Raw genomic sequence first — 19,619 nt, 5'->3', positions numbered from 1 at the left:
CACAAGATGGCTAGAATGTTGCTAGAAGAAGACTAAGAATGAATCTGACCAGACATGGGTCAGGGACATGGGTCAGAGCCCAATTAATGCCTACCTCGTGGCAGTAAGAGCAGTGAAATTATTTCTCTGCAAACACAGAGTGTCACCCCAGTCCTGTTCAAGATCATCTGGTCCCTCCTTAGGAAGGGGTGATTGGATGATCATTTACAGGTCCGTGCAGAGGAATTTGTTGAACATCTGATGGATAAAATCGCTCAGATCCATTCTCAGTTTGAGTCCAAGCATGGACTCTGTTTGCTTCGGGATCCATTTCAAGGTTTTGGCTGTTGCCTTTATAGCCCTCCTTGGCATGGCTCCAGGGTATCTGAGGAGCCGTCCCTTCCTAATGGGACTATCTGTCCCACTCATGTCATTGGAAGAGTCCTGCTATGGATCCCGTCCGCTAAGGAATTCCAGCAGCAGGTTCAAGAAGAAGAGCCTTTTCCACTGTGGCCCCATCCCCGTGGAACACTCCACCACCGGAGAATTATTCCCACCCTTTTGGCCTTCTAGAAGGGTATCAAAACTTGGCTTTGTTAATTGGTCTGGGGGCGCCAAGGGGGTATTCACCTCTGGAGGTGCCTGACAGGGTAAGAAGATCTTGTCCCCGTCCCATCTATCTCTTGGTTCTGGTTTCAGTATAATTTTAAAATCATAGTATGTGTAGTTTTAATGTTTTGATCTTTTAATATTTTAATTATTTTTTACTTATTTTATAACTTGTAAGCCATCCAGAGTCACCTTATATAGGAGATGTGTGGCATAAAAAATTAGTAAATAAAACAAAATTAATCATGCTACTTTTAAATATTTCCTTTTTTCTTCATGAAAATGTAAATGAATGTGCCTTTTGTTTCTGGTATTATTATTGATATTGTTTTCCACTAAAGATCAAATTATATATAAATTTTGCCAAGGGCTAAAATACAAATCTAGTTCAAAATTGGAGAGTTTAGCATGTGTTATCAAGATTGTTAGATTTTCTTTCCTCTGTGCCATTTTCCCATAAGCCAGTATGGTTCAGTGATTTACAGTTACTAACACTGCACAGTTAGGAAATGGCTAGTATGTCTACTGAAAAACATGGCTTGAAAATGTCTTATTTGTGTATATAAGTGCATTTTTTCTTTTATCATAAAGTCTCACATGTTCAGTCTTCCCATTTTAACAGGTAGCGATTACACCATGTTTGGTTTGGCAGTAAAAAATAGTAATACTTCCACAATAGGATTAAATTTTGATGGCACAACACTTAAATCCTGAGGCAAATGATTTGTCCAAGCTTAATATGAAATACTTAAGAGATACTGTTTGATGTAAACACCAGTTCTAATAAAATGGTGCCTGAGGAACAGGACTTCAACTTGTAATACACTATTTGTGTTGGCTTGTAGATGCTGAATTCAGAGCCACTATGGTAAGAGAAAGCAAAAATTCTCTCACTCTATGATTTTTTTTTTATTGAAAAGTTTTATCATACATTTTATCTTTGACAGTCCCTCCTACCCCTCCCCTATCCCTCCCTCCTTACCCCTCCCCCCCTCCCCCCCCCGACTTCCCAGAGCTAAGTACAAGGTATAAAAAAGAAAAAAGAATCATAAACAACCATATGCTAACAACCATAGACTCTAAAATCTATCACTCTCTAGCTCACATAGGATAACTACAAACACTATTAATATAGAATATATAAAAAAAACAAAACAAAAAAAAATTCTCCTTATTCTCCTTATAAATCTCTAGCCAAACTGGGCTATGATCAGAAATAGTTCTTGCACATATCTTCACCTTCTTAATCCTTAAAAAAAAGTCATTAGTCCACAAAATGAAATCGATCCTGAAAAAAAGATTGATGTCTGTCAGAAAAAAAAAAGGTATAATCCTTTTCATACGAATGTCTTTCACACCAAATATCTCGCAGTTCCAAGTCATCCTTCATTTCAAAAAAGGATTTAGGCAGTCTAGCATGACTTGGGATGCGCTTAAAAGCTCCAGCCTTGTCCATCTGAACATCCAAAACACCATTCCAACCCCCCATAAAAATAAAAATTTTATAATCCAACTGGGTAAGCTTTGTATGAAATAAACTAAAAAAGTCAACTTGTTGTTATTTAGGAGCATATAATCCAACTAAAAGCATCTTTTTACCTACTAGCAGCAACTCTATCATAACATATCTTCCATGCTTATCTGCTTCAATTAAGTCCGCTGTTAAAGCACTTTTAAGATAAACAACCACTCCATTTTTCTTATTCATTGCAGAAGCAACAAATTGCGTGCCCAACCTTGAGTTCGATAAATACTTTTGGTCCACAACCCTAATATGCGTTTCTTGCAACCATATAACATCTATCTTGAATTGTTTTAAATATTAAAAAACTTTCTTCCTCTTCTGTGGTGAATTTAGTCCATTAACGTTCCAAGTTAAAAATTTAGTTGCCATGCATATCATCCCAAAGCTCTTGGAGCACTGCTTAAACAGGACTATCTTTTTTAGGCCGTGCTCCTCCCACTACTTGGCTGTAAGTACATTTTGGAAATTCCATAGACTTCTGCTGATCTTGTTCTTTTATTATTTTTTTTGATCGTTTTAAAGCAGCACACGTCACCCTCTGCTCTCTAGAATCATCCAAAGAAGTTGTAGCTTGATCTCCTCCAGCACCATTCTCCTCTGTCTGTCCATCTTCAGCCTCTTGGTGTTCTCCTTCTCCAGATCCCTTTGCAGCTTCCAGAAGTGATAGTGGGGTTGCTTTTAAATCGTTATTGTAAAAATCACGCGCCTGCATCACAGTGGTCAAACGGTACCTTTTACCTTCATACATCACCATCAACCCAACTGGAATCTCCCATCTGAACCTTATATCTCGTTGCTTGAGCTCTTGCACTAAAAATGTAAAATCCTTCCTTCTCCTTAAAATCTTTGGAGGAATTTCTTTTAGAACCAAAACTTCTTGATCAGCAATCACGACTTTAGTACCATAAGCAGCTTGAATAACTTCGTCTCTAATTTCCCTCTTTACAAAATAAACCACCACATCTGTAGGTAGCTTTCTCTGTCTGGCAATCCATGAATTCACACGAAACACTTTATCCATGCCTCCCTTTATTTCAGATGCTGGCTGACTCAATACTACTTCCAGAGCCTCAGAAATCAGCTGCTTTAGATCTTCCTTAATATTCTCTTTTAAACCTCTGATTCTAACAGCATACTGCATCTGGTAATATTGAGCAAGACTCAATTCTTTGTCCATTTTGTCTCTTAAATCTTCATTTTCCAGTACTTTTGCTTCTAATATGGCATTTTTTTGAGTCAAATCTTCCACTTTTTCATCCAAATCTTCCACACATTCAGCCACTCTATACACTGAAGACAAAATGTCTACCTTCATCACTCTGAACTTCTCTTCCATCCTCTCTTCTATTCTCTCCTCCAGTTTCTCCAACTTCTCCTCCATCTTTGCAAATTTATCACCCATTGCTTCCAGAGTTACCTGGGCATATTTTCCAAGAGCATCTTGTAAATCCTTCGGTGTCAATACATCAGGAAGAAGCAACGCTTGCAATGATGACTGTTGCACCGGAGAAGTTCCAGCACTCCAAAGAGCTTTTGGAGGAGGTTTAGCCGCCATCTTTACTTTCACTTACTACGCACTTTCACTTTTAAATTTATAAAATCCATTAAGCTAGAAAGCAGCAATAAAAGTCCTCTTCACCTTTTCCTCCTGTACCGCTCTGCCTGCTCCTTTTATTCCATAGTCTTTCCTTCTGGCAGGGGTGGTCGCAAACGCCTGGCTCTGCTCCAGAAATCACGGAGCAGAGGCGCTGACCAGCTGGGAGCAACCCAGGCTACGGGGGAGTTCGATCCTTCAGCCGCCCAAGCTTTAAGCTCAGGTGGCCCCGGAGAACTCAACCCCTACCTGGGGGCTCACCCCCTCCTCTTCTCCCGAGGAGGGGGCTTCAAATCCACCCGAACAGCTGATCGGCGCTGTTTTGGGTGGAAATAACACAGCTGAGCCGCGGGCAGCCCGAAAGGGCTGTCTCCGGCGCCGCGCCGCCACCGGAAGTACCCTCTATGATTTTTAAAACGTTAAAATAAGGTGCAAGGCATCATCAGGTTGACCCAGGCTTTAATTTAGTTAACAGAAACATGAATTTTTGGAGCTGATTCTTTCTCCTTATTTGTAATATGACTCTTATAGAAAGTTCATTATGGAAATACTTTCCATAAACTATAAATGAGTATATCCTGGTGTTATAGAACAGGTGGATAAGATTAAGTGTGAGAACTACTGCTTGCATAAATAAAGGAAAAATAAGAACATTTTTTGCCTCATAATTTTCTTCATGTAGTGAGATTAAAAAAAAAATCCAACCCAACCCAACCCAACCCAAACCAGGGGAGCATTCTAATATGCAATGCCTCTCTGCCTGAAAACTAACCCTTATAAGAGGAACATTTCTTTCTTTTGTATCAGATTTTTGTACGAGGAGTATTTGGACCTTTAAAACTGCCATTCGAAGTATCTTTTTCTAATGCTATTGTGACAGTTTTATAAAGCAGCTAACCTGATTGGAGAAAAAGAGAGATATCTCATTGTGCAACCCTGTCCACAATGATCCAAAAGCAACATTAAGTTGGCTTAATGGGCGTTACCTCAGAGTAAACCTTCTTGGATTGCGTCAATAATGTTTGCAAGCATTCAGCCCTGGATCATTGATTAGTTCAAGTGAATTTTAGAAACCACTGACAGAGAATATATTTCAGCAATGGAGAGGTTTCTGTTTATTCAGTTTTGTTATCAAAATTTCGTGCGGAAGGAAGGAAGGAACGACGGAAGGAAATCAATCCTATTGTGGAAATTCTCCCCAAATATCACGACCTGGCTTCAGCTAAAAAGTGCAGGCTTCAGGAAAACAACAAAAAGACACACAGTTTAGGATCTATCACTGTGCTCCTCTTTTGCCTGGGGCTGATCATGCCCAGTGAGGACTTTATGAGGTAAAGAAGAACCACACAGCATTCTCCAGCAGAAGCAGGCCGGAGTGAAGGAGGGCCTGTGTTTGATGTATGAGCTTTGGCTTGCCATTGTGAGTCACCCCAGCACTAGCTGCAGGCAAAACAAAAATCTTTTGTGATTAATTAGAAAAACTGGACAATTATGAATTGACTGCACACAACCAGTCTAGAGCAATATAAATAGTAATGAAGTTGGCTCCATGTCTGAGATGAGCACATTGTGCGTTTATGAGTGATTACAAAAGAAAAAAAGAAAAAAAGAAAAAAAGAAAAAAAAGAAGGAATAATAAAAAGGGCTCCCTTTTTGGCAGTGTCAGTTTAAATAACATAATTTCTGCTCTCTGACTCCTTGTTTCATTTTTTTTGTAATAAAAAAAGAGAACCCCGGGATTAGATTTGAAATGATAAAGCTGAGTTTTTGCTGTCTTTTTCTCAAAGCCTGGTTGTTCTCTTGAAGTCTGCTCTAACAATATGCTTCATTTCAGTGACCAACCAAAAAGATTGCAGCAGGAATTAATGAATGAGCCCAGTTGTATGTTGCTTGTGGGATACAAGTCTTGTTCCTTTGTGTTGTGTCTGTAGCTTTTGAGAGGCAGTGCTTGCCAGCGTTAAGAGGCAGACATCAAGAATTCTGCAGTAGCTTTGGAAGAAATAAACCACACAGCAATAATTTTTGAGAGCCAGGCGGTCCAGTGACTAATACAGAGTGAGAAATCTAGCTTCAGATTTAAACATATCCATTCATGTTCAGGGAGGTCTTTCCATATAAGTAGATAAGCAGGGCTGCTGAAAGTTAGAGATATTATTGGGAAACTCTAGGGTTCAAGTGCTCCAGCAGGACTCACCATAGATACTTGCCCTGGGGGCTTTCTTAAAAGATTTTACTTTTCCTTGCCCTATGCAACCTGGTATAGCTGAAAAGGTAAAGGTTTACCCAGGGCTTTTTTTGTCATAGAATGCTCAGAACAGAGTTCCGGCACCTTTTTTGGATGGAACCTTGTAGGGTAGGCAAGGCAGGTTGTATGACATGTGTGAGTTCCGGCACCTTTTTCTTTTACAAAAAAAGCACTGGGTTTACCTGTCAGACATGTCTGATTCTAGGGCACGGTGCTCACTTCTTGTTTCTTGGCTGAGGGAGCCAGCGTTGTTGGAAGATAATTTCTGTGTTAGTGTGGCCAGCATTTAAATAACTGAGCTTTAGACAGTGTGCAATTCCTTAGATGTTATAACCCCATTAGCATAGTCTTCATAGGGGATGAATGCAAAAAGTAACAGTTCAGCAGTGTCTTCAGGATCATAAGTTTCTTAGCTATTGTTTACTTTCAGGTATTTAATTATCCAACTAGATAACATAATCAGTGCACTGATGATGTTACCTAGTTGGGTAATGAAACATTTGCAAGTAAACTATCAAGGTCCGAGAGCATCAAGGACTCAACAGTTCAACTGTATGTTCTCTTCTACTGAAACAGGTTTCTTAGTCTGGCAATAAAGGAAGTGGCAATTCACCAAAAGGATCTTTAGCCACAACCATTTCAGTGTTGAAGTTGCCCTACAAAATGTATTCTTCCATGCACTTCATTTCTTTGCCACCCATGCAAAATTAAGAATACTATCTGAAAACATCAGGAGGTAACAGGTGTTAAAAACAGTATAGTTAATAAAGAATTGATGAATTCACACACTGCCTATCAGATAACTGTCCAGATCTGAATAGGCAACATAACCGTGACTCTAATTTCAGCACTCTGCAACCATTCAATATAGACTTATTGCAAAAGCATTTTCTCTATCCACCAAAAGCATAATGGCTAGAAAAGACAACGGAAGGAAAAAATAAAGAGCTGAATGAAAAGATAGATAATTTTGTAGAAATGAAGTGGATAAGTAAGGAGGATGGGCCAGATTGCATATGGAGTCTGGCCTTGTTTATGCCCATCTAAAATTTCACTATCCACCGCTATTGCAAAGAAGGCATCTGCACATCAGAAACTTTAGTGTCCTGTCTTTCCTCCATCAAGATACTGAAGGAGGGAAGCAGAAACAGCTGGAAGCTTGCTATAGGCAATTTTCACCATCCTCTGTAGACAAAGTTGATTGGATTCAGCTGGGACTTCTGTGTGGGAGCAGGTCATCGGAGGGGGTAAATCTTAGGAATTGCTTGTCTTATTCATATGGGTTTTCAGCTTGTAGATCCCAAAGACATGGGACAAGATGTGTGGAGGGATGAAGGCCACCACATGCTTGGTCAATCTTTGCCATCCGGATTAAATTGGCCATGCTGGGATTGGCTTCACGGTAAAATGAGATCATCGTCTCCTTGGGAGTGCACTGCATTTCCACTGTTGAAAGAAGACAGATACAAGACTGTTTTATGAAGAGACTTCATATGTCTAAGAAGATTGCTGTAATTATAGTCAAGCCTCAGCTACAGCATCTATATATGGGAGTGGCCCTTTTCCTGTGTGGGTCTCAGTTATGGATTGCTCTCTGGGGTGGGGTAAGTTTGACCTGTACTCTCAGTGTTTTAGTTTTGCCAGATTTTAAATATTAACTGATGTTAATATTTTCATTGATTTTACTGTTGTAATTTAACCATTTTAACTGTTGCAAAAAGGCAGAGTATAAATTTAATAATAACAACAAAAGTCTGTTGATGTTCCTTCTACATTTAGTTACTATATGTATAGATGAATGCCCAGACTACTATATTCATTAATACTTTAGGAATAATTTTTGCGCTAATGCAGCCTCTTTCATATATACGGTAACCAGTTCACACACAGGGGTCGTTGACTGTTGTTGAACTAAACCCTCCAATATCACTAATTATTTGCCTTATTTGTAAGGCTGCTAGCAAATATACTTCAACATCTGGTAATGTGATATATGAATCTTTACAGAAGAATCTTGCACTGACATTTATTGCCAAATAAAAAGCCTTTATTAACTTAAACTGCTTAAGCCCAAATTTGATTTAGCACTTTGCTCTTAAAAGCACATTGCTCTAAAAAGTTGCTTTGCAGTGCAATCTTGTCTTTGTTTTTTCAAAAATAAATTTCAGTCTTATTTTGAGAAAAGCTTATATAAGACCAAATTCCTAGATTAAAGTGGTCTTTACTGCCATCTAATGGTCATCCAGACTTTTGCATCGCAGACCTGATAACCCTACGTTTTTGTCCTTTGATTGCTAGCTGAAAGCTAAATATACCATATAACTCTTGTGGTCAAATATTTTGTCATCCAATCGCCCATCATATTAAGATAAAATGTAATTTGTTTGTTATTCTTTTTTTTCTTTCCTGAGCATTTTCTTCCCTTCAAATCTTCCTTTTTTGTATATCTTTTAAATTTGAATTTTTGTCTAAGAATCAATAAAGTTACAATAATAAAAAACAAAGCTAAAACAAACCTTGGTTCAGGAAAGTGTAAACCTTGTCTGTCTTTAACATGCATTGGTCTTGCTACTCCTGGCTACAGTAATTGCGCTGCAATTCACAGGAAAACTTCTTCGGAGCCATAAATTCAGCATTTCAGTCGCTGAATTATATTTTGAGGATGTTCCTTCTGCACTTTAGAGAGAATGCTTTTTAAAATAATATTCTTACTGAGACAATTTACTGTCTTAGCAGTTGACATTATAGTTCCTACCTGCCTTTACACTGTGGCACAGATGCAAAAGGTCACAACTAAAGCTAATAGTTTAATGGGATGGTGCTACTCTATACTGAAGTTTATTATTTCACAATGTGGCCAGTCTTGTTTTCAATATGGTCTGTAGACAGATCTCTAAACAGAGTCTAAATTCTTGAGCACATTCCTACCTAGCCATAAACAGGCCATCGGGCTGTTCCCTGTAGGTGAAGAGTCTCAGCAAGAACAGTGGCCTAAAGACAAAAAATATGCGGAAGTCTGTGTCAAACATCCTTTTGTCGTGGTGGGAAAGCATTCTCCTCTTCCACCTCTCTATCCCTTTGCCTTGCTACTTGGCTCACCCTCTCCCGCAGTTTCATTGTTTCCTCCTATTATTCAAGTCTCTGCAGTCTTGGTGGTGAATCTGTTGACCATTCAGTAGCACCGCTGCTAATTAAAAGTTCTCAACCTCTTGCCCGAAGGCCAGGCCAGAGCCAGTCAGAGAGGAGCCAGGTCCAAGCTGTTCAGGGACCAATCGATCAGCTGATTAACCCTTCTTACTGATTGGCTGGCGCTGATTGCATTTCAGCAAAGAAATCTTCTTTTGCCCGGAGGCATGAAGGCAAAACGGCACTGTCAACATTAGAGGAAGGGAAGCGTCTTTGCAGGACACCTGATCATTTCTTTAAATGTATATATTAAGAGAGGAAGGAAGAATCTAACCTTTTCTTCTGTTTTACCACTTCCTTGTATTTTTTAAATTTTCTTCCTCCTTTGTGGGAGAGACATTCAGACATTTTTGAGGAATAAGATACAGTACTATTCTAAAATAACCAGAAGAGTTGTAGGTCATAGATAGACACTATAATTTTTTAACATTTAATTCAATCAACTTGGGCATGAAAGCAGGCTGGGTGACCATGGGCCTGTCACTGTCTCTTAGCCTGACCCACCTCACAGTATTGTTGTTTTGAAAAGGAGGAGGAAGGAAGGCATATTAAGGAGTATAAGTGTATTTGCTGCCTTGAATTTATATATATGTATATATGTATGTAAATAAAGTCAGGATATAAATCTAATAAGTAAAATAAACATGTGATAAAGATGGTAATATGTTGATGCAGAAGTGTTTAAATAATTGATTTTGTAATTTATCAGATGCAAACCTTGTCTTATAACAGATCTGGTTATAGAAATTCTCTAAAAATGTCTTTATATTGCCAAAGTATAGTGGATGATCCTAATTGTCAAGGCATCTAATGAAAGGCATTCAATTTTGAGAACGTCTTACACATAGACACACAATCACAAACTATATATTTGTTTTAAATGTACAGTATGTCCTAGGGATCTGTAGTGGTCACATCCATGACTTGCAGTACATATTGTTTATGTACTATAGTCCCCTAAACCATACACATGGGGGCCAACATAAGCTAATCAAAGACCAGCATTAGCTGGAGTATAGTCAATTATAAATAGAGAAATCTAATGCAATAAAATGGAGGAGGAATAATTAAAGTAGGTACCTTAAAATGGAATTGCGGCTGGGTTTACTTAGCTTTTGAACAAGTCAGCATTAACCTCTCCTTAGTTTCTTTGTTTTAGTGAGGGTTAGGGTTAGAGTGAGGAATATAGGTTAGTAATAGGTAAACGTAAGCACTATACTTTGGTTCATTGAATTATCTGATATAAGCATGCTTAACTGCATGCACGTTGCTGTACATTTTTTTCCACTGAAATCAATGGAACTTGAATGAATTTACATATGGTGGAAATGATTTTTGGTTTTGGGTGGGTGGCTTTTACAAATTATTTTATTGTTAATTATTAGGATTTTTTAAAAGTGTAAATAATGATAACTAATGGTAGCTGTGTTTGAGCAAATACTTTGCAGGCAGGAATTTTAATTTAATTAATTTGATTCCATGATACAGAAATGTTTTATCACTAAAAGTAGCTGGATCTTTTCCTAAATACTTCTGGGATGAAATATAAACTTGGGGGAATACAATATACATATGATTAATAACTACATAGTATAATAGCTTTTCTTTACCTTATTCAAATATGAGTTAAATTAGTAAAGGAACATTAATACGAAAGAATAACCCAGTCTCCTACAAGTAGAATCTCTGACATATGTTTGAGGCAGGTGTCTGTATACAACAGTACTCATGCTGGGTTTCATATATAGTACATCCAAATCCTAATCAGTATTAAGCAGTAGTTAACAAGCATACAACTGTTCTTGGGAAGATCTCAGTTGTGTAGTTATCTGCATTGCTATGTAAAAATACCTATGATTAATAGACATGATGTAAAGGGATAATATGACTGCGGTCCATTGCTTGCATAGAGAACATACTGATTTTATAACATCTGTGTTGAGCTGTTACTGGAATCTTTATGCATTATTTCTGACTGGGCTTAGGGCTTTCCTTTAAGCATCAGCCAAATGTAATTCTTGATTATCCTATACATATATAAATAGATAATTAAGGAAGATTATGTAACCCTCCAGCTCTTTCAGTGTCAGGCTGCCCTGAGCATCCTATCTACATATGTAATAACTTCACATATAAAGTAGGTTAGACTGACATTGTCAGAAGGTAGACAGTTTGTAGAGTTCCTATACTAAAAACAGGCTGGCAAATCAGGTGCTTCTGTATGTGTCTGTATGTATTGGAGTCTCTTTTATGGTGGAATTGAGGCAGATCCCCTCTTTATTGCTTCTCAGGAACTGGTTTAAAATCCCCAAACTTTAGGGCTTGAGTGCTGTCCACATGATTATTTCCTCTTTCAGTCTCTGTAGACATGTACAACATATATTGTTTTTTAAAGGTTAATATAACATGTGTTTAGTCACTTTGCAGAATAATAGAGTCGTATCTAAGTAAGATTGCAAAGATTAGCTATTTTGAAATTCATGTCCCATGGAAAAGTTAGATTTTTAAAAAATTATTTCCTCAAGTGTCACAGTCTAGCGCAGTATTTCTCAACCTCAGCAATTTTAAGATATGTGGGCTTGAACTTGCAGGATTTCCCCTACCAGCACGCTTGCTGAGGGAATTCTGGGAATCGAAGTCTGCACATTTTAAAGTTTCTGAGGTTGAGCAACATTGGTCTAGTAGTCCTACTTATGCGATTTCTATAAAAAGAAAAGCATAAGAGCAAAACCCACAGGCAAGGAACAGAGGAAGATTGTAGAATCCTCTTATACAATATGGGCTGCATTAATTGGAAGCTAATTGGAGCTTCTTTATGTATTTCCCCCAAAGAGGAAAAGCATTAAAGACAAAAAGATAGGTGGAACTTTAGAAATTATCACTGTTCTGAATTAGAAATTAGAATTAGAAATACAGTGTATTTACAGTTGCAAAGATTGTGCACAGATGACTGTTTCCTTGTTTAGCCAGACAGACAATTTCAGGAGCCACAATCTCTGTTTATTTATTTTTAAAATATTCTTGGGCTTAGGTAGCCCTTTGAAGAAAAGACACTTTCAAGTAGAAGATATTCTGTTAAGGTGGATCTTATGGAAGATATTTTTTGAGGTTTACAAGGAACTTTTTCCACTCACAGTTAACATTGCCAAAGATTAATTTATGTTCTTGATTTCTCTACTACTCCTGTACAAAATTGGCTAGGAGTAATTCTTTTGCACATCTGTCTTTTGTTAGACTGCAGTGGGGAGAGTACAGGAGAGCTTACTAATGAATTGTGCTCCAGAGCATTATCCTTTTACTATCTTGATCTTCTTAAGATGCATATTGAGCCAGAATAAACTGGGTATGTACAATATAGAATGCAAGCTCTATTAAACAACTCTGTATCGATCCCTTCCCATCTCCTTTGTGATTTCATTTTTACAATCATTCCTAGTTTTTTTTAATTAGCAAGCATTTTAGGAAGCATTTAGTATTCTTCCCAACAGAAGATTTAGCTAGGTGGAGAGACAGCTAGGAAAAAATGGAGTGCCTCAGGAAAACAATTTCTACTTAAGATCACCATTATGTTTTACTTTGCAGACAATAGTTTTCTGCTTGAAACACTGTTAAACTATCAACTGTTTGAAGTCTGAGCCTTGTGGAAAGAACTCCAAGAAGCAATAAATGGTCTTGAAATAGCCCATAAAGAGCAGGCACATAGAAATAGTCTAATATTTTCCATTGTGGTAAGAAAAATTGCATTTCTATTTAAATATTACAATTATTTTTAATATATATCATATAGAAACTTTGAAACATATCCTTTTAAACGTTATCCTGAATGTTTTATGCAAATCCACATCTTTTTTGTTAGTGTTTTGGATACTATGGAAAAAGACACTATTCCTAATTTGCTAGGAGGAACTTAAGAGACAGGGTTTAATTCTAATGGAGTAGACTGATGAATTTGAGGATGAGGCCTGAAATGGGGCGGTAGTGCTCTCAGATTGCGATAGTGTTGCTTTTGCTGGAATATCTTAGTGTTTCTTCTCTGCGGGAGACTGAATGATCAGAAACTGACAGTTTTGCCATCCATCCAAAGCAATTTAAATCTGGTATTTGAGGTGGTTGCCACACCCTGTCTTTTGCTAGAGTCAGTCTGACTCTGCCGCTCCAACCAAGGCAAAATGATTTCCTCATAATTCAGCAGGTGACACCAAACCACACCATTTTCAAAGGCCCACTTGCCCTGTAACGGGAAGGTCTGTGTTTACCTCCACATTCTCTTATTAAGCTGAAGTATTTTATTTAATGAGAGTGACTCATGCAAGGTGTTCCCATAAATCATTGGCTGGTTTACAAACTCAATAACTAGGGTTCCTGCTATAACTAGGCCGTGCACACCTTAAATTATTAACACACCAAGGCCCTCAAGGCAGATCTTTGATGATGATGATATAAACACTGTTAAGGACAAGATGCTCTCTCAGCAAAAGATTATTGACTCTAATTATCACTAGCACCATGGGGGAAGGGAGGAAGAAAAGAAATCCAGTAAACTATGAAGGAAAATTTCAATCTTTGATTTAATGTGGCAAAGTATTTTTTTTAAAAGCCATCCACCAAACTTTTGCCTGTTTGCTTGTTTTGTTTTTGCTTTCTTCTGCTGTTGTGCTCCATGATAGACTAGAGTTGGCTATGCTTTAAAGGCAGATACTGTAGTTTTTAGAAGAAAAAACAAACCCTTAAAGGAAAGCCCCACACAGCATGAGGGAATGTTCTGTTGATGCTATATGTACACTCTTTGAATTGGATGGAAAAAGGCCAGAGGGAACAGAAAAGATGATAATATACTGGAAAGAATCCCAGCTTTAATTGTTTTCATGTATGTAATGTTATAAAAATGGCTAACACACCAATGTGCTTGACTACAATCAAACCAGAACTGCAGACAGACTCTTTTAAAAAAGAGATGGTGGCTCCTACTGCATCTTCCCTCCCTTTTTTTTGAGGGGGGAGGGGAGAATTGTATTTTTATTATAAGCCTGCAGAAAGGAATAGTCTACATGTTTACATGCTTTCCATTCAGTTCAGGTAAAAATAGCAAAAGTTAATAAAAAACCCCAGTGTCCTTTCCTCCCTCTGGGCATCCAAGCCTTTGGCTTAGAAAGAGACAAAGTAAAGAAGGCAACTATTAATAAATGGCCTGCCTATATGGCACCGGTATTCATGTGTTCAAAAGATGTTCTGGTTATTGATAAAGCTAACAGTATCTCATGGATGACACACAAGATAACAAGCCTCTTCATAGCATTGTTTGGCCTAAAGAAGGGCCCACACACAGCTTCTGGTCAGTTGGAAGATTTTTCCAGAGAATGATGTTGGAACGAACTGTTGTTCATTTGTGGAGAGGAATTTGGATGATGTTCCCAGAATTACATTGCTTAATGTAATTCCTTCAGATAATAAACAGACTTTGAAACTATGTCTTCCATCCTAACAAGCCTACCACAAATGTTTGCTGGTTTCCTCCACATGCTAGGGTGTTTTGTGCAGAGAGCTGTTGAGCAAGAAATGAACTGTGATTTCCTCTTTGAACTGATTGCTTCTTACAAAAAGGGCAGCCCATTTTAGTTTTCCCTGCCAAAAAATGCAAGAGTATCCTTTAATCAGCATAGGTTGTTTGCAATTAACAGATGATACCTTGACTGTGTTTAACATAAATTTTATACTATGTTATATTTATTAATGAATGTTATCTAAATATTCATATATCAGTAGCTATAACATAGCATGATGAATAGTTTGGGTAATTGGGAAAGGAGAGCAGGGGCAGGAGGAATTGAAATCTCTTTCCCCAGTGTCAGTGTTTCTGTTAAAATGGGATCATTTTTTCTGGCTTTAAAAGTTCAAAGTAAAACAAATGTTTGCATATCTGACCAAAGCTCTTCCATAACTTATTTGTCCCAAAGATGGAGTTGGGCATGAATATATCAACTCAAAGATCATCTGGACTGGAATTTCAGAAGCTGTCTTAAAAAAACAGTTGGACCCAACAAATAGCTTGGCTTGTAGCGTGTAATTCCATATTGGAATATTCCATTTTCAATAATAATATGCATTCCTTAACCTGCCTAGAGCAAAAATATTCACAGTTTGTGATGTCCACAACGGATTTTGCTATGCATAACTATGCATGCTGTCCAACCACCTAATAGCCTTTAGTGCATCCTAGCAAGTACCGTCTCTGAGAATAATGTTTTCCTGCAATATTGAACCAGAAACTGAAAGAGTTTCTAGAGATCAGAATTGATGGTATGTTATTTAATTTTGAAAATCTATTTATGCCTCACCTTAACGGTTTGACAATCAAGATGGCTTATAGTACTGAAGAATATATAGAATGCATAGAATGCAAGCGAACAGCACTAATGTAATCAAAATCCAAATAGAAATCAAGCACTAAAAGAAATGAACAATAAAATAATCAGAAGAAAAGACATCCTCCTACCAACTTTCTACTTAAGAGGGGGGAGGGGGGAAAAACTTATGTTCCTAGGATAGGAGTTTTCAAAGTACAGTGGAGACCTCCCCAAGATCAAGAGTAATTTAGAGAAAAATCGAAAATTCAGTTCAGCCTTGCACAGGCAAAATAGGAGAGATGTCAAGACATTCTTTAGGCTTTGTTCCTTACTTTATCTGTACAAGCTCTGGGATGCAATTGCGTGACAGGTAGTATCCAGCTTATGACTATTTGTTAAGAACTATTTAAAGTTACAATGGCTCTGAAAAAAGTGACTTGTGGATTGGTCACCACACTTATGACTGTTGCAGTGTCTCTATGGTCACAAGATCACAAGCAGCCATGATGTGTTAATGAGGGTTGCAGACTCCTGGGGTCATGTGATTGCTATTTGTGACTTTCCCAACTGAATTCTGATAAGCACAGTCAGTAGGGGAAGCCAGATTTGCTTAACAATTGTGATGATTCTCTTAATAACCATGGCAAAAATGTCCTAAAATCAGGTGCAGTCACATGGTGACTCACTTAATGAGCACATTGTTTAGCAACAGAAGTTCTGGTCTCAATTGTTGTCATAAATTGAGGACTACCTGTACCACAAACTTTGCGCATTCTGCAATATACAGGTTGTATTTAATTATGAAATTGATTGGTATATTTTTTGCCCAACCCTAACCCCATAAAATCATTACTCTTCTTCATAAATGAATGTTCACACAAATTCATGTATCACTTTAAGGAGTGTATTTTGCTGGGGAGGAAAATGGAAGAGGGCTGTTTCCCACGTACCAGATGGAAAAAGCATCTGACTATGGAGATATCTACAGAAGGGTGCTTCTTGCTGGATTATAGAGATTCATAGTAGAACAGGCAGTGCTTTAGGAACAGGTTCCGAGAGGTTTAGGGATTTATAGGCTAAAGTTAATACTTTAAATTTTGTGCGGTAAGCAATTGGCAACCCCTTTAGATATTTCCGTATAAGAATAATATTTTCTCTGTATCTTGCACTGGTCAGCAGCTTAGCTGCTGCATTTTACAAAAATGGCCATTTCTGGACAGTTTTCAAGAGTAGCTTTACAAATAATGCATTTCAGTTCAAAGCATAGGTTTTAAACTAGGCATGGATAAATTGCTAAGTCCAGTTGGCTCAGAAAAGGTCACAACTGGTGAACTAACCATATGTATGAACACCACTTCAGAGTTCAGAAGCAACTATAAATTAAGAAGCACTCCCAAATAAGCACTGGAATTAAGATAGAAACTTGTGAACCTAGATATAAATAGCAGTTCTCTAACACTCCTTTGAGGGTATGACAGGAAAGAACTGTCAGAATTTCAGAAGTCTTATGGTCAGATCCAAAGCAAGTAATTATGGAGATGCCAAGGCCACTGAATGACAAAAGGGTAAAAAGGACTCTGCAAATGGGCCAAAATCCTCAAAAGAGGCTTCAAGAATGCAGTCAGCAAGGCTTCAATAATTGAAGTATTTCAGCCAAAAGCACCACATATGTTATATTGCGATGCTTTAAAAGGAAGTTGTGGAGGAGTAATGATGCAGAAATAGCAGCTATAGCTTTTCTAATATAGCAATGATTGAACTAAAAGAAGATATGTCTATACTGAAAGGGAATTATTAGTGGTGTTGCTTGGAGTGAAATGGTCCAGTTTGCTCATGGTTGAGACAGAGGATAGTTTTGCAACTATATCATAAGCCATTAGAGGTCAAAATGAAGAAGCTCTTAATTAACAGCCCTAAGAGGCTACAATGCACGATACTTAAATTTCACGTCTATGAAATGAGCGTGAAGCACTGTGTACAGAAATCCTGTGCATGCAACCGAAACATTAAGCAGAATATAATATTCTGCACAAGGACTGTAGAACAGACAGTTGAGATAATTAATACAAAACAAGAGTTCTCATTTCTAAAAAATGGTTTCAAAGCAACAACCAAGTTGAGAACAGGCTGGTGTGCTTCAGGCAGTTACAAAAATCATCGTACAGGGCTGGCAATAGGATAAGACAAAATGCATATTACCAGTTGCAGGATGAATGTTGTACTAAAGCTGTACAAAGCATTGAAAGAAGTGCTTTGTAAAGTGTATTGACACAGGGAAAGTACCCTTCATCAAAATGCTGAGACAGCTATATTCTTCAGAAAGCTTGGCATGGCTGTCTTCAGCACTTTCCCAGGATTGTACTTTGCCAGAGGTCTACCAGCAGACACACTGGGAAGGCCCATGAAGCAGGATATGAAGAGGAATGCTTGTACCAAAATATCTTTGAATGCCTCGCACAGCCCTATTATATGCAGTACTTTTCATTTTGTTTAAGGGACAGAGAGTAAATGATCCTAGCAGTTCTGATTTCAAGAACATATTTCACATTTCACATCTGGGGTAAAACAGATTCGCATCAGAAACTGGAATACCTGTCTGTCTCCTTGCCCCAAAGAACCACTTGAGATCATATAAGGCAGGGGTCCCCAACCCCCAGGCCGTGGCCCACTACTGGGCCTTGAGCTGTTCAGAACCAGGCCACCTGAAGTGGTGAGTGAGGGGGGGGCGCATGCATCCCCACTTCCGCGAATAGTGGGTGAGTGCATGCATATACACCAGGGGTGTCAAAGTCAATTTCATTGAGGGCCGCATCAGCATTGCGGTTGCCCTCAAGGGGCCGGGTAGGTGTGGCCTACTGGGTGGGCGTGGCTAGAGTGTGTATGGCCCACTGGGTGGGCGTGGCCAGCTCTACATCGTTCGCATCAAGGGTGCCTATGGGGGCCTGGGCAGGAGTGGGACAGATCTGAGGGTCTCTGGCAGAAGGAGGGTCTCTGGGCCAGGGCCAAGGCAGTGGGGGCCGTTCCCTCACTGTTTCCAGGATGGCTTCGCGGGCCACATGAAACCACTTCGCGGGCCGGATTCGGCCCCCGGGCCTTGTGTTTGACATGTCTGATATACACTCTATTTGTGCAAGCGGCGGAGCTGTGCATGCATGTGGGCTTTCCTGCCGCTCGTATGGAACCACCCCTCTCTCCTCCCCGTTGGTCTGTAAAGCTGGAAAGGTTGGGGAACTCTGATAAAAGGAACAGTGTGCGATAACCAAAAATAAGCAATACAAAAATTATAGCAATGGAGAAGGTAGGAATAAAATTTTTCAATATTTATGATAGAGATTATGAAGTAAAAAAAAAAAGAATATACCTCTTTTGAAGGGATGTGGTTATTTAGAAAACCTGTAGGCCAGGATTGTGACTGGGAAGTTTAAGACTCATTTTATAAGGAACGACATACAGGTGATCCTCAACAATCACAACTGAGGCAGGAATTTCCATTGCTAAGCAAGATGATTGTTAAGTGAGTCGTGCACAATTTTATGACCTTATGAAGAAGGAAGGAAGGAGGGAGGAAAGAAGGAAAAGTGAGGGAAGAAAGGAAGGGGTAGAAGGAGGGAGGGAAGAATGGGAAGTAGGGAAGGCAAGAAAGAAGGAGGAAGGAAGGAAGTGGGAGGAACATAGGAAGGAAGGAAGGAAGAGGCAGGGAGGGGGAGGAAAGAAGGAAGTAATGGGGAAGAAGGAAGACACATGGAGGAAGGAAGGGAGAAAGAAGAAAGGAAGCAGGAGGGAGGGAGGGAGGAAGGAAGGAAGGAAGGAAGGAAGGAAGGAAGGAAGGAAGGAAGGAAATTTGTAACATTCTTATGCCATCTTGCCAAAAGAAAACTCAGAGGTGAAGCTAACAGAAAGTTGGAAGCCACTCCTGCTCGCACTGATTTTTTTGCCTGGCTATGGTCATTCTGTTTCTCTGTTTAGGTCAGGAAATATTTCTGAAATTATAACCCAATAAATCACAGGTTGTCTAGTGATACCTAAGAATGATCAGCATTTAACTCTGTGCCTGCCATTTGATGTTAAAAATCTGTTCATCCCTGTTTTAAGAAAGATGAGTTTAATATAGCAGTCCATTGTCCTAGCCACACACAA

The sequence above is a fragment of the Vipera berus genome (assembly GCF_964194415.1).
Source record: "Vipera berus genome assembly, chromosome: 3".
In the NCBI taxonomy this organism is placed as follows: Eukaryota; Metazoa; Chordata; class Lepidosauria; order Squamata; family Viperidae; genus Vipera; species Vipera berus.
Note: the sequence above shows the minus strand (reverse complement) of the source record.